Source organism: Haliotis asinina, chromosome 2 (genome assembly GCF_037392515.1).
Source record: "Haliotis asinina isolate JCU_RB_2024 chromosome 2, JCU_Hal_asi_v2, whole genome shotgun sequence".
Lineage (NCBI taxonomy): Eukaryota > Metazoa > Mollusca > Gastropoda > Lepetellida > Haliotidae > Haliotis > Haliotis asinina.
Genome location: NC_090281.1, coordinates 91,858,474 through 91,872,507, shown reverse-complemented (window position 1 = coordinate 91,872,507; position 14,034 = coordinate 91,858,474).

Here is a 14,034-nt window from a genome sequence, read left to right as displayed (position 1 = left end):
GCCGCCCATTTCCGTTGTTCAAAAGGGGTACACCGATCCTGCAACCAGACAAGAGGTGAGGGACATCCTGGACCGGGCCAAGGCAGATCAACTTCCATCTGAGGACGATCAGCGCCTGGTGATGCGGTACTTGTCTTGTGGGATAATTCAACTTGGACATGCCCAAAGACCTTCAGTGCCGTCGTGTATGAAGTTGGCAGATTTCAATAAGGCACGGTGTGTTGCCGGGAGGTACCAACTTTCTTTCATGGACCACAAGACGTCCATGAGCTTCCTGGTCACCCTAAGCTTGTCCAAAGAGGATTACGACATGTTCAGGGATTACCGTCAATATGTACGTGGTGACATGCCTGAAGATGCTCTACCGGACAAATCGCCTTTCTTCAGGAGAGTGGACGGCACTGAAGTGGGGAATATGTGTCTCGAGTTGGCCCGCTATCAGAGGACAAGAGGTTTCCTTAAACCCAACTTCGAAAACGAACGGAGGACATTTACGGCCACGGATGTTCGGAAAGCTTTGGAGACTGAAGTGGCAAGGCAGCATCCCGATGATGCTGCAAAACGTAAGATGGCCAGTGACTATCTTGCACATGGCCAAAAGACTGTCAGTAGGTACTACGCTAAGAAGACTCCCTTACAGGCTGCTAGTGAGTGTGCTTTTGTGCAAGATGTTATCCAACAAGCAGCGGGTACATCAAACGCTGAGGAATCTGCATCGGCGTCAGTTCCAACAGATTCCTCCAGCCAGCTCCAGCCCCAGACCCACCCCCTTGAAGGTAGGGGGAAGGGAAAAGGGAAAAGCAAAGGAAAAGGCAAGCTCATAAAGCCCAAAAGGTGAGAAACAAGTAGATGAAAGTGAAAGTAGACCGGAAAGTTGATAAAGCCAAACCCGTAGGATAGAAGTAGTAGGTTATAGCCTGTAATTCCATAACCTTATGTCAGTTTCGACCCATTAGGTTTATACAGCAGTAGTAAAGGGGTTCGCTGTTCGAACTTGCTGTTGTGGGAATGGTGCAGGAAAAGCTACATGACACTAGACCAGAGAGTAGATCAAACCAAAACCGTAGGATAGAAGTAGTAGGTTATAGCCTGTAATTCCATAACCTAATGTCAGTTTCGACCCATTAGGTTTATACAGCAGTAGTAAAGGGGTTCGCTGTTCGAACTTGCTGTTGTGGGAATGGTGCAGGAGAAGAAAAATGGCACTCTTAAATGAGCAACCTCCACGTGGTGAGTGCTGGTTAACACAAATAGCTCATAATGTATTTGGTTCAGTTATACAATTCTTTATGTATCTAATGTGTTATGTCTTTTTCAGATATATTTTTCTATATCCATTCTGCGCTACATAAGTCAAATTTCAAATGCAATGCAATGTTTCGTTCATGTGGTTTCGCAAAAGTCTATTTCATGATATATTTGGTTCAAACATACAATTCTTTATATATCTAACATACTATATCTTTTTCAGCTATATTTTCTTTCTACCAAAGATGCTAGGCATGTCCGTAGGTGATGCCGCTTGTCCGTTCCGTCGCAACGGCGCCGGTAGCGGAAGTAGACTTTCGTTCTAATTTCGTTATCCCTCATTGGATTTCTAATATCTATGATTCATTTGAAAGGTCTCTTCATGGGGTTTCTGGCGATGCATAACATGCACGTCTGCAATGCTGTGCACAGCTGCAACCGTCTGCATATAGTGCCGCTTTTCTATCCGGCTTGACTTCCGCCGCCGACTCATGTCGACCCCACCAATAACCCCTTATAATATCTCTCTCCTTTCGAAGATCGCTATCATCTACAGTGCATGTGAAAGCCCATGCAAATGGGCTTCAAGACGATGTAAGACAAGCCCATGTGCACTGGCATGGCAAGCTACATACGTCTGCGTGTCATGCCGCGTGTCCCGTGCGTCGCCAACACCATCAGTGCGTTATTTCTTGGTTAATCATGTGTACATGTCTGATGCGACTTTCAGTATCTTATATTCATTAGAAAGAGCATTTCAATTCGCTTCTGGTGGTGTATGGCATGTGCATGTGCGACGTTGAGCAAAGATGCTAGGCATGTCCGTAGGTAATGCCGCTTGTCCGTTCCGTCGCAACGGCGCCGGTAGCGGAAGTAGACTTTCGTTCTAATTTCGTTATCCCTCACTGGATTTCTAATATCTATGATTCATTTGAAAGGTCTCTTCATGGGGTTTCTGGCGATGCATAACATGCAAGTCTGCAATGCTGTGCACAGCTGCAACCGTCTGCATATAGTGCCGCTTTTCTATCCGGCTTGACTTCCGCCGCCGACTCATGTCGACCCCACCAATAACCCCTTATAATATCTCTCTCCTTTCGAAGATCGCTATCATCTACAGTGCATGTGAAAGCCCATGCAAATGGGCTTCAAGACGATGTAAGACAAGCCCATGTGCACTGGCATGGCAAGCTACATACGTCTGCGTGTCATGCCGCGTGTCCCGTGCGTCGCCAACACCATCAGTGCGTTATTTCTTGGTTAATCATGTGTACATGTCTGATGCGACTTTCAGTATCTTATATTCATTAGAAAGAGCATTTCAATTCGCTTCTGGTGGTGTATGGCATGTGCATGTGCGACGTTGAGCAAAGATGCTAGGCATGTCCGTAGGTAATGCAGCTTGTCCGTTCCGTCGCAACGGCGCCGGTAGCGGAAGTAGACTTTCGTTCTAATTTCGTTATCCCTCATTGGATTTCTAATATCTATGATTCATTTGAAAGGTCTCTTCATGGGGTTTCTGGCGATGCATAACATGCAAGTCTGCAATGCTGTGCACAGCTGCAACCGTCTGCATATAGTGCCGCTTTTCTATCCGGCTTGACTTCCGCCGCCGACTCATGTCGACCCTACCAATAACCCCTTATAATATCTCTCTCCTTTCGAAGATCGCTATCATCTACAGTGCATGTGAAAGCCCATGCAAATGGGCTTCAAGACGATGTAAGACAAGCCCATGTGCACTGGCATGGCAAGCTACATACGTCTGCGTGTCATGCCGCGTGTCCCGTGCGTCGCCAACACCATCAGTGCGTTATTTCTTGGTTAATCATGTGTACATGTCTGATGCGACTTTCAGTATCTTATATTCATTAGAAAGAGCATTTCAATTCGCTTCTGGTGGTGTATGGCATGTGCATGTGCGACGTTGAGCAAAGATGCTAGGCATGTCCGTAGGTAATGCCGCTTGTCCGTTCCGTCGCAACGGCGCCGGTAGCGGAAGTAGACTTTCGTTCTAATTTCGTTATCCCTCATTGGATTTCTAATATCTATGATTCATTTGAAAGGTCTCTTCATGGGGTTTCTGGCGATGCATAACATGCACGTCTGCAATGCTGTGCACAGCTGCAACCGTCTGCATATAGTGCCGCTTTTCTATCCGGCTTGACTTCCGCCGCCGACTCATGTCGACCCCACCAATAACCCCTTATAATATCTCTCTCCTTTCGAAGATCCCTAACATCTATAGTGCATGTGAAAGCCCATGCAAATGGGCTTCAAGACGATGTACGACAAGCCCATGTGCACTGGCATGGCAAGCTACATACGCCTGCGTGTCATGCCGCGTGTCCCGTGCGTCGCCAACACCATCAGTGCGTTATTTCTTGGTTAATCATGTGTACATGTCTGATGCGACTTTCAGTATCTTATATTCATTAGAAAGAGCATTTCAATTCGCTTCTGGTGGTGTATGGCATGTGCATGTGCGACGTTGAGCAAAGATGCTAGGCATGTCCGTAGGTAATGCCGCTTGTCCGTTCCGTCGCAGCGGCGCCGGTAGCGGAAGTAGACTTTCGTTCTAATTTCGTTATCCCTCATTGGATTTCTAATATCTATGATTCATTTGAAAGGTCTCTTCATGGGGTTTCTGGCGATGTATGACATGCACGTCTGCAATGTTGTGTATAGCTGTCCAGATTTGATGCCGCATGTTAGTTCCGTCGCAAAGGCGCCGGTAGCGGAAGTAGACTTTCGTTCTAATTTCGTTATCCCTCATTGGATTTCTTATATCTATGATTCATTTGAAAGGTCTTTCCATGGGGTTTCTAGCGATGTATAACATGTACGTCTGCAATGTTGTGTATAGCTGTCCGTATGTAATGCCGCATGTTAGTTCCGTCCCAACGGCGCCGTTAGCGGAAGTAGGCTTTCGTCCTAATTTCGTTATCCCTCATTGGATTTCTTATATCTATGATTCATTTGAAAGGCCTTTCCATGGGGTTTCTAGCGATGTATAACATGCACGTCTGCAATGTTGTGTATAGCTGTCCAGATTTGATGCCGCATGTTAGTTCCGTCGCAACGGCGCCGTTAGCGGAAGTAGACTTTCGTTCTAATTTCGTTATCCCTCATTGGATTTCTTATGTCTATGATTCATTTGAAAGGTCTTTCCATGGGGTTTCTAGCGATGTATAACATGCACGTCTGCAATGTTGTGTATAGCTGTCCGCATGTACTGCCGCATGCTATTTCCGTGTCAACGGATCGGTAATCGGAAGTTAATTTCGTTGATAATTTTTATATCGTTTTCTCGTTCCTAAATGTCCATAATGCGTATGAATGCCCTTTCAAATCTGCTTCTAACGACGTATCACATGTACATATACAATGGTTTTTGGAGAGGCTACACACGTCCGTATATACCGCCGCTTTTCGCGTCTACGGCCTTTCAATGGCGCATTTGCTCTCGTGTTGCCTTATTGCGTCTTTTTTGCTTCTAACTGCAGCACTCTAGTCTGTAGCATACATTTTTTGGTATCATTAGAAAGCTCTTCTGGTGACGGCAACAATGGTGTAAGCAGATTTCATCTATTCTGAAAATTGTAAAGTATATTGCACAATTTGTTCGAAAAAATAGTCGTTTTTTACTGTACTTTTTAAAAAAATACTATGTAACTTCTTTTCTAAAAGTCAGATGTCAAATTGGATGGTATTGCCAGAAAGCCCATTTCATGGCGGAGGTACATGCAAAATTTCGTTGCTCTATCTTTTCAAATAAAGTAAATCTAAACTTTTTAAAATGTGTACTATCGTCAGGTGAAAGTTTAACTATCCAACGTATTTACGTACTTTTCTACACAAGGGGAACCCGAGCCAGCTTGGCCACTGCTCGGAAAATGCCTACGTTCCCCGGGCACGAACGTAGACGGGACGGGAACGGAACGGCGATGCGGAAATTGCGACGCTGCCCTCTACGTCTGCCCACGGAGGTTGGAAAGTATCAAGGTTGTGCATAGGGGGATAATTCCGACCTCCACCATGATCAAGCACTTGGTTGACGTGGTGGTTAGCGTGAGCAACGGCGCGCGACGTTGTTCATACTATTCATCATTCGTTCTGCCGAAGACGCTCGATCCATAAGCGGCCATGGTGTAGCAAAACGGAAAACTATCGAGTCTTGACAGGGGGCTCAATGGCGAGTTTGCGAGAAGCAGAACGATATGCTGGTGTTGCATAGCAGGCGAGGGGACGATCCCGAGAGGAGAGTCGATGATGGTGAAACGGTAGCTGGCGCAGGCAAACCCGTTCGAGTCTTGATTTGCCCGTGAGCAAGTGTAGACTCTGCTGACTTTTACCTAGAGATGGGTGATAGTGTCGGAAGCAGATCGACAGGCTGGTGTTGCATAGCAGGCGAGGGGACGATCCCGAGAGGAGAGTCGATGATGGTGAAACGGTAGCTGGCGCAGGCAAACCCGTTCGAGTCTTGATTTGCCCGTGAGCAAGTGTAGACTCTGCTGACTTTTGCCTAGAGATGGGTGATAGTGTCGGAAGCAGATCGAAAGGCTGGTGTTGCATAGCAGGCGAGGGGACGATCCCGAGAGGATAGGCGATGATGGTGACAGGGTAGCTGGCGCAGCGAACCGGTTCGAGTCTTGATTCGCCCGTGAGCAAGTGCATACGCCGGTGATTTTACCTAGAAGCAGGCGATGTCTCAGCCACGAAGCAGGCAAAACACTGGTGTTGCACAGAGGTTGAGGGGGCGACCTCGAGACGAGAGGCGATGATGGTAAAACGGTAGCTGGCGCAGGCAAACCCGTTCGAGTCTTGATTTGCCCGTGAGCAAGTGTAGACTCTGCTGACTTTTGCCTAGAGATGGGTGATAGTGTCGGAAGCAGAGCGACAGGTTGGTGTTGCATAGCAGGCGAGGGGACGATCCCGAGAGGATAGGCGATGATGGTGACAGGGTAGCTGGCGCAGCGAACCGGTTCGAGTCTTGATTCGCCCGTGAGCAAGTGCATACGCCGGTGATTTTACCTAGAAGCAGGCGATGTCTCAGCCACGAAGCAGGCAAAACACTGGTGTTGCACAGAGGTTGAGGGGGCGACCTCGAGACGAGAGGCGATGATGGTAAAACGGTAGCTGGCGCAGGCAAACCCGTTCGAGTCTTTTTTGCCCGTGAGCAAGTGTAGACTCTGCTGACTTTTGCCTAGAGATGGGTGATAGTGTCGGAAGCAGATCGACATGCTGGTGTTGCATAGCAGGCGAGGGGACGATCCCGAGAGGAGAGTCGATGATGGTGAAACGGTAGCTGGCGCAGGCAAACCCGTTCGAGTCTTGATTTGCCCGTGAGCAAGTGTAGACTCTGCTGACTTTTGCCTAGAGATGGGTGATAGTGTCGGAAGCAGATCGACATGCTGGTGTTGCATAGCAGGCGAGGGGACGATCCCGAGAGGAGAGTCGATGATGGTGAAACGGTAGCTGGCGCAGGCAAACCCGTTCGAGTCTTGATTTGCCCGTGAGCAAGTGTAGACTCTGCTGACTTTTGCCTAGAGATGGGTGATAGTGTCGGAAGCAGAGCGACATACTGGTGTTGCATAGGAGGCGAGGGAATGATCCCGAGAGGATAAGCGATGATGGTGACAGGGTAGCTGGCGCAGCGAACCGGTTCGAGTCTTGATTCGCCCGCAAGCAAGTGCATACGCCGGTGATTTTACCTAGAAGCAGGCGATGTCTCAGCCACGAAGCAGGCAAAACACTGGTGTTGCACAGAGGTTGAGGGGGCGACCTCGAGACGAGAGGCGATGATGGTAAAACGGTAGCTGGCGCAGGCAAACCCGTTCGAGTCTTGATTTGCCCGTGAGCAAGTGTAGACTCTGCTGACTTTTACCTAGAGATGGGTGATAGTGTCGGAAGCAGATCGACAGGCTGGTGTTGCATAGCAGGCGAGGGGACGATCCCGAGAGGAGAGTCGATGATGGTGAAACGGTAGCTGGCGCAGGCAAACCCGTTCGAGTCTTGATTTGCCCGTGAGCAAGTGTAGACTCTGCTGACTTTTGCCTAGAGATGGGTGATAGTGTCGGAAGCAGATCGAAAGGCTGGTGTTGCATAGCAGGCGAGGGGACGATCCCGAGAGGAGAGTCGATGATGGTGAAACGGTAGCTGGCGCAGGCAAACCCGTTCGAGTCTTGATTTGCCCGTGAGCAAGTGTAGACTCTGCTGACTTTTGCCTAGAGATGGGTGATAGTGTCGGAAGCAGAGCGACATACTGGTGTTGCATAGCAGGCGAGGGGACGATCCCGAGAGGATAGGCGATGATGGTGACAGGGTAGCTGGCGCAGCGAACCGGTTCGAGTCTTGATTCGCCCGTGAGCAAGTGCATACGCCGGTGATTTTACCTAGAAGCAGGCGATGTCTCAGCCACGAAGCAGGCAAAACACTGGTGTTGCACAGAGGTTGAGGGGGCGACCTCGAGACGAGAGGCGATGATGGTAAAACGGTAGCTGGCGCAGGCAAACCCGTTCGAGTCTTGATTTGCCCGTGAGCAAGTGTAGACTCTGCTGACTTTTACCTAGAGATGGGTGATAGTGTCGGAAGCAGATCGACAGGCTGGTGTTGCATAGCAGGCGAGGGGACGATCCCGAGAGGAGAGTCGATGATGGTGAAACGGTAGCTGGCGCAGGCAAACCCGTTCGAGTCTTGATTTGCCCGTGAGCAAGTGTAGACTCTGCTGACTTTTGCCTAGAGATGGGTGATAGTGTCGGAAGCAGATCGAAAGGCTGGTGTTGCATAGCAGGCGAGGGGACGATCCCGAGAGGAGAGTCGATGATGGTGAAACGGTAGCTGGCGCAGGCAAACCCGTTCGAGTCTTGATTTGCCCGTGAGCAAGTGTAGACTCTGCTGACTTTTGCCTAGAGATGGGTGATAGTGTCGGAAGCAGATCGACATGCTGGTGTTGCATAGCAGGCGAGGGTCGATCCCGAGAAGAGTGCCGATGATGGTAAAACGGTAGCTGGCGCAGGCAGACCAGTTCGAGTCTTGACAGGAGACTCTAGGTCGATTTGGTGGTAATTGTTCATGATTTGCCGTGTCAAATCTTTGCGATTCCCTAAGGTGTGGCATATGGGAAATGAGCGGTTTATTGCTGTAGTGTCTACAGCTACGTGAGACATCTACTTGATGGGTAGATGCGACGGCATGACATGCCAGACGGACATTGACGTTTTGTTATGCATGTTGATGTAAAGCGTAGTGTGTGTTGTTCACGTGTAGCAGCTCAACTGCCAACAGTACTTGAAGAACCACGACCTCCTTCCTACGTCGACTCAAGTGTGCCTTCACAGCAATCAGACTTTGGAATGAAAGTTGTATCCTTCCAGGTTTCATGATTTGTATGATACATTTGTGTTAACATATTTGAGGTATCTGTCCATTATGTACGGCAATTGTATGGGTATTCAATAATTCGTGAGCTATGGTTATCATGGTGCATGCTAAATTAAAAGAACAACCTAACGCTGTTCCCTTCTAATCCAAACCATTAACCTCCAATCAAAGTAACATAAAATTAAAACGGAAAGTCCACGTCTCTCTCTACACCAAATCACTAACCCATTCCGAATTAACCTAAATGACATAACCTTAAAGCTAAAATCATCAATACCGACAATGTTAAAACTAATCCGCTAACCCAAACCTAAATGACATAAATTTAAAGCTAAAACCATGAATACCGCGGTGCGTATAACTGAATAATAAACACTGACAATGACAAAACGTAAAACTGGAGATAAACGCCAAACTAAAAGGACAAAAGTAACACCGCCTAAACCACTTACCCCCAAACCAAAAACATTAAATTAACGTGAAAAAATTACCAAGAGAGAGAGAAGGTGACTACGAAACTCAAACATTACCAACTCAAACCAAAAACACCTAACACCACTAATAAAAAACTAAAAGCGCGAAATAAACAAAGTAGGTGGAAAAGGGTAGATGATGTAACCCTTGACCCAAGTGAAATGGTATACTTGCATCAAGGTCTACAAAGTCAGTCGTTCGGCCGAGGCATTGATAATATGTTACCGGGTGAAGGTGCCATATTTTCAATGCCTACAAACTGGCCCGGAAAAATTGTCTTTAATTCCAGCTGGTGTGATGCTTAGTACCGGGTTTCCATGTTTGCCGATAGTTTGATGTTGCATGGAAATGTAGCCTTGGTATTGTCTTTAGTTCCAGCTGGTGTGATCCGTACTCCCGATAGTTTGATGCTGCATGGAAGTTGTTTGATGTTGTATGGAAATGTAGCCTTGGCATTGTCTTTAATTCCAGCTGGTGTGATGCTTAATGCCGGGTTTCCATGTTTGCCGATAGTTTGATGTTGCATGGAAATGTAGCCTTGGTATTGTCTTTAGTTCCAGCTGGTGTGATCCGTACTCCCGATAGTTTGATGCTGCATGGAAGTTGTTTGATGTTGTATGGAAATGTAGCCTTGGCATTGTCTTTAATTCCAGCTGGTGTGATGCTTAGTACCGGGTTTCCATGTTTGCCGATAGTTTGATGTTGCATGGAAATGTAGCCTTGGTATTGTCTTTAGTTCCAGCTGGTGTGATCCGTACTCCCGATAGTTTGATGTTGTATGGAAGTTGTTTGATGCTGTATGGAAATGTAGCCTTGGTATTGTCTTTAATTCCAGCTGGAGAGAAAGCGAAGACACTGCCTTTGTGATTCTTAGCGTTACTACAGGTCACCCTCACACAAGACAAACACAATCACATCACATCACTACATTGTCTGGAATTGTGCCGTGACTGGTGTCATGTTTGCAGAAGCACTTGTCGGGGTGGGACACACAAGCTTGGCTCTGATGCTTTGATGGTAATGCCTAATCCGTGAGTTTCTGAGTGAGAAGCCAATCAAAGTGGCGGCAATTACGACTGAAAACACCAATCATTGACTCGTTGTTTTATCCCATAACTGAACGAGATGAGTGAGTCGTGTCAGGCTTAAGCTAACAACAGGTCTTAATCCATGAACGATTGATCCCGTGAGTTCAATGCAGAGCTCAGTACAAACACGTATCAATGACCCAGGCTATATATACTTAGCAGTCAGATACGAGCATCACGGCACTTGTGCTGATATTATTTGACACAACTCATTGTCAGAAATCGTTTTTGAAGACTAACTTCATTCAAGTCATGGCCTGCGCACTTTTTGAAGCTCCTGTTTCAAAGCCACTGCACTTTGCCATCCTGGGGCATAGTTTCGTGCGGCGACTTGTTCAAGTCTGTCCCCCTCCACATGGCATCCTCACTACCGTGCGTGGGATCGGAGGGGCGACCGTCGCTCGGATGAAAGCTGAGGTGGATGCCCTTGATGCAGCTTTTCAGGGCATTGTGTTCTTTCAAGTGGGAGAGAACGACGTGTCGGCCTCTACTGATCCTCGGGACCTGGTCGAAGACCTGCTGGATCTTCTGGACTACCTTCGGTGGAAACGGCCAGGCTCCAGGGCGGTGATAGGGAGTCTGTTTCCGAGGGTAAAACCAAGGAACATGACGGTCTCTGCCTACAAGCGGAAGGTGGAGGAGGCGAACCGGCGCTTGAAGAAGATGTTGCGACGCCGTCTGGATGCCACCCTTTGGGAACACAGCCAGCACATGAGGATGGGACCTGCGCTGCTAGCCAAGGACGGCGTACACCTGACACCCAAAGCTAATGGGCAGTTCTGGCTTTCAATTCGTAAGTGTATGTGTAGGTATGTTTAATCACTCTCACTCACTCACTCACTCACTCACTCACTCACTCACTCACTCACTCACTCACTCACTCACTCACTCACTCACTCACTCACTCACTCACTCACTCACTCACTCACTCACTCACTCACTCACTCACTCACTCACTCACTCACTCGCGTGATATCAAATAAGCTGTTTTGCATCCCGCCGCACGCACAGGCTTTGGCTTTGGGTGGCTTTAAGGGTGGGAAAACATAACGGCAGCCACACGTGTCGCACATGACGCGAAAGTCAAGACACAGGGCTTCCGACCCATGTCAAAGACAAAACCCTGGGGTCGATGTACGAAACATGACAAGTACCTACAGCGTGAAAAAATTGCCATAAATCGGGATAAATCGGGCTTAAAAGCGCCCCGGCGTCGAACCCGGTAAAGATTTGTCACTTCTGATGTTACCACCAGATAGCCCTGGGGACCAGCTTCACGTCGATGTGAAACCTGTCAATAGGATGTGAATATTCAACGTTCGAGTGACGTTTAAAAGATGCTCTCCGAGTAAGGCTTTTGTCTTGGTAAAATTACAGGTCTATAACAGATGGGAAAATGGGCGTGGACGCCCAACCAGGCACCCCATGTCGACCCCGTGATAACCCCAGGTGCTTCATGCACGTGGCCGAATTTTCATGTATGATATGTGTGCAGTATGTCTCTTTCTCCCGGGATGGGACAATTAGTGAACGCAGGATGCATAGATCAAACCCTGGTGATATCAAATCTGAGCTGTTTTGGCCTCCGTTACGCGCACGGGGCTTAGCTTTGGGTGGCTTTAAGGGTGGGAAAACATGACTGCACCCGCATGTGTCGCACATGACGTGAAAGCCAAGACACAGGGCTTCCGATCCAGAGTCAAATCAAAACCCTGGGGTCGATGTACGAAACATGACAAGTACCCGCAGCGTGAAAAGCTGCCAAAAATCGAGTTACATCGGACTTTAAAGCGTCCCGACGTCGAACCTGTCGACGGCAGGTCATTTCTGATGACACCGCCAGATAGCCCTGGAAACCAGCTTTACGTCGATGTGCAACATAGGAATGGGCCGTGCATGGTCAGCGCCCAGGCGGCCGTTAAGTGACGGCACCCTACGTCTCTTGCTCCCTGATATAGGCCGTAAAGGCACATTTGCAGAAGGAATCAACCACCATAGCAACAGCCGGAATCTGGTTGGGAGGACTGGACTATTTAATAGAGGGAGAATGGCAATGGGGTTTCGAGGGCGGTAAAATTGATCTGACATGGTGGCACGACGGCGACCCAAATAATGAAGATAAGGACGTCCAGTCCCACGACGGTGACCACAATACGCACCAGAACTGTCTGATGGTCTGGCGAGAAAATAACCTCTTTCTCTGGGATGATCAGTTCTGCTCTGAGCAGCAGTATTTCTTGTGTGAGGCAGAGATCGATGGTGTTGTGATAGGTTAATCCGCCACGTTGAACACTCAAACCTCTAATGGACATACAACCAATTACTCTTTGTTGAAGTACCCAAGATGAAAAAGATGTAATCATATCATAATGAGTGCCTAAAATGGATAATATACTGTTGGACAGTTGGTGACTTACGGTAACATTCCTCACAATTCTTTTGAAATATTGACTGTTTGAACATTAAATATTTGGCATGAAGCACGTAGTTGTAGTATTTTACATAACTACTATCCAGTTATTAATTTATTTTTCACGCAGAATTGTTTTCCAGTTCAGAAAAACTTACCTGGCAAATATCCTATAAATCCTATGGATAGATGGATTGGCCTTGCCAAAGCAAGTCAACTGTTGCCCATCTTAAGTATGAATACAGATGAACTTCGAATTATGCGAGTAACTGACTATATCGATGTGGCAGCTTACTATACACGTGTGTCTTTGTGTTGTTCCCGGTGGAGGTTGGCAGTAAAACGTACACCTACCAACTCATATCATCGTGTCTAATTTTGTAGATCGATGCTCATTCTGTTGGTTATTAGATTGCCTGGTCCAGACTCGATTATTTACAGTCCGCCTACATATAGCTGGAACATTGCTGGGTGCGGTGGTATACAAGAAATGTGATACTTAATAGTATTCATGCATCCCCAGTCCATATGATGACATGTAGGTAACGCCATAGTTACAGTTGCATGGATGCTGCCTACAGGGAAGTGACTAAAATCGTAGTGACTTTACCTCCACAGGGCAATTAGCTGAGACACAACGTTATCTGGTGATTTCAAATTGATTTGGGTGTGTGCGACTGTGTAAAAGCGTTAAGTGGTTCATTTCGTCATAAGCATTGGAGTTATCCTCGAAAGTCTCACTGTCTTTCATCCCTGGTATTTTCCACAGACATGGCGTATATCGTCATGAACTTACTTATTGTATGATCCACAGCTAACAAAATTTTGCCACATAAACGTATGTTAAATGAGGTGAGATGAGGTGAGGTGAAATGAGGTTTAAAGCAGTGCTTTAGAACATTTCGCTCATATGACGACGTGCATGTGTAGCTTCTTGTGCTAGACCAGACTTTTCATTGTGCTAGCTCACTGAGATACCGTGCCGCAGTTAAACATGAATACACAGTCACAAAATCAGACACATCATACTGACAACCGCTCCTTGTTGTATCCATTAATGCTGAGCGCCTGGCAGGACCCAACAAGTACAGTAACTATATTTTAACGTTTTGTGGTATATCGCGGACGGGAATCGAACTCGCGACCCACCGTGCGGACGCTCTAACAACTACATCACAGAGGCGGCTATGTTAAATGAGAAAGAAATCAGTGAAAACTGATGGGTAGCACCATTCTGATTTGCACAAAACTGGTAGTTATTTCCTCTGCAGTTTTTGACCCATTGTCAGGCACATTTTGTAACTTTATGACATGAAGTTCCAGAATGATAATCACTAAATTTACCTTGTCTATATTGTGTATAAGTAAAGCATTGGACACTGGCTGATTATAGTCATAGCCTCTTTCCTTATTCCATTCTCGCATGCCTTC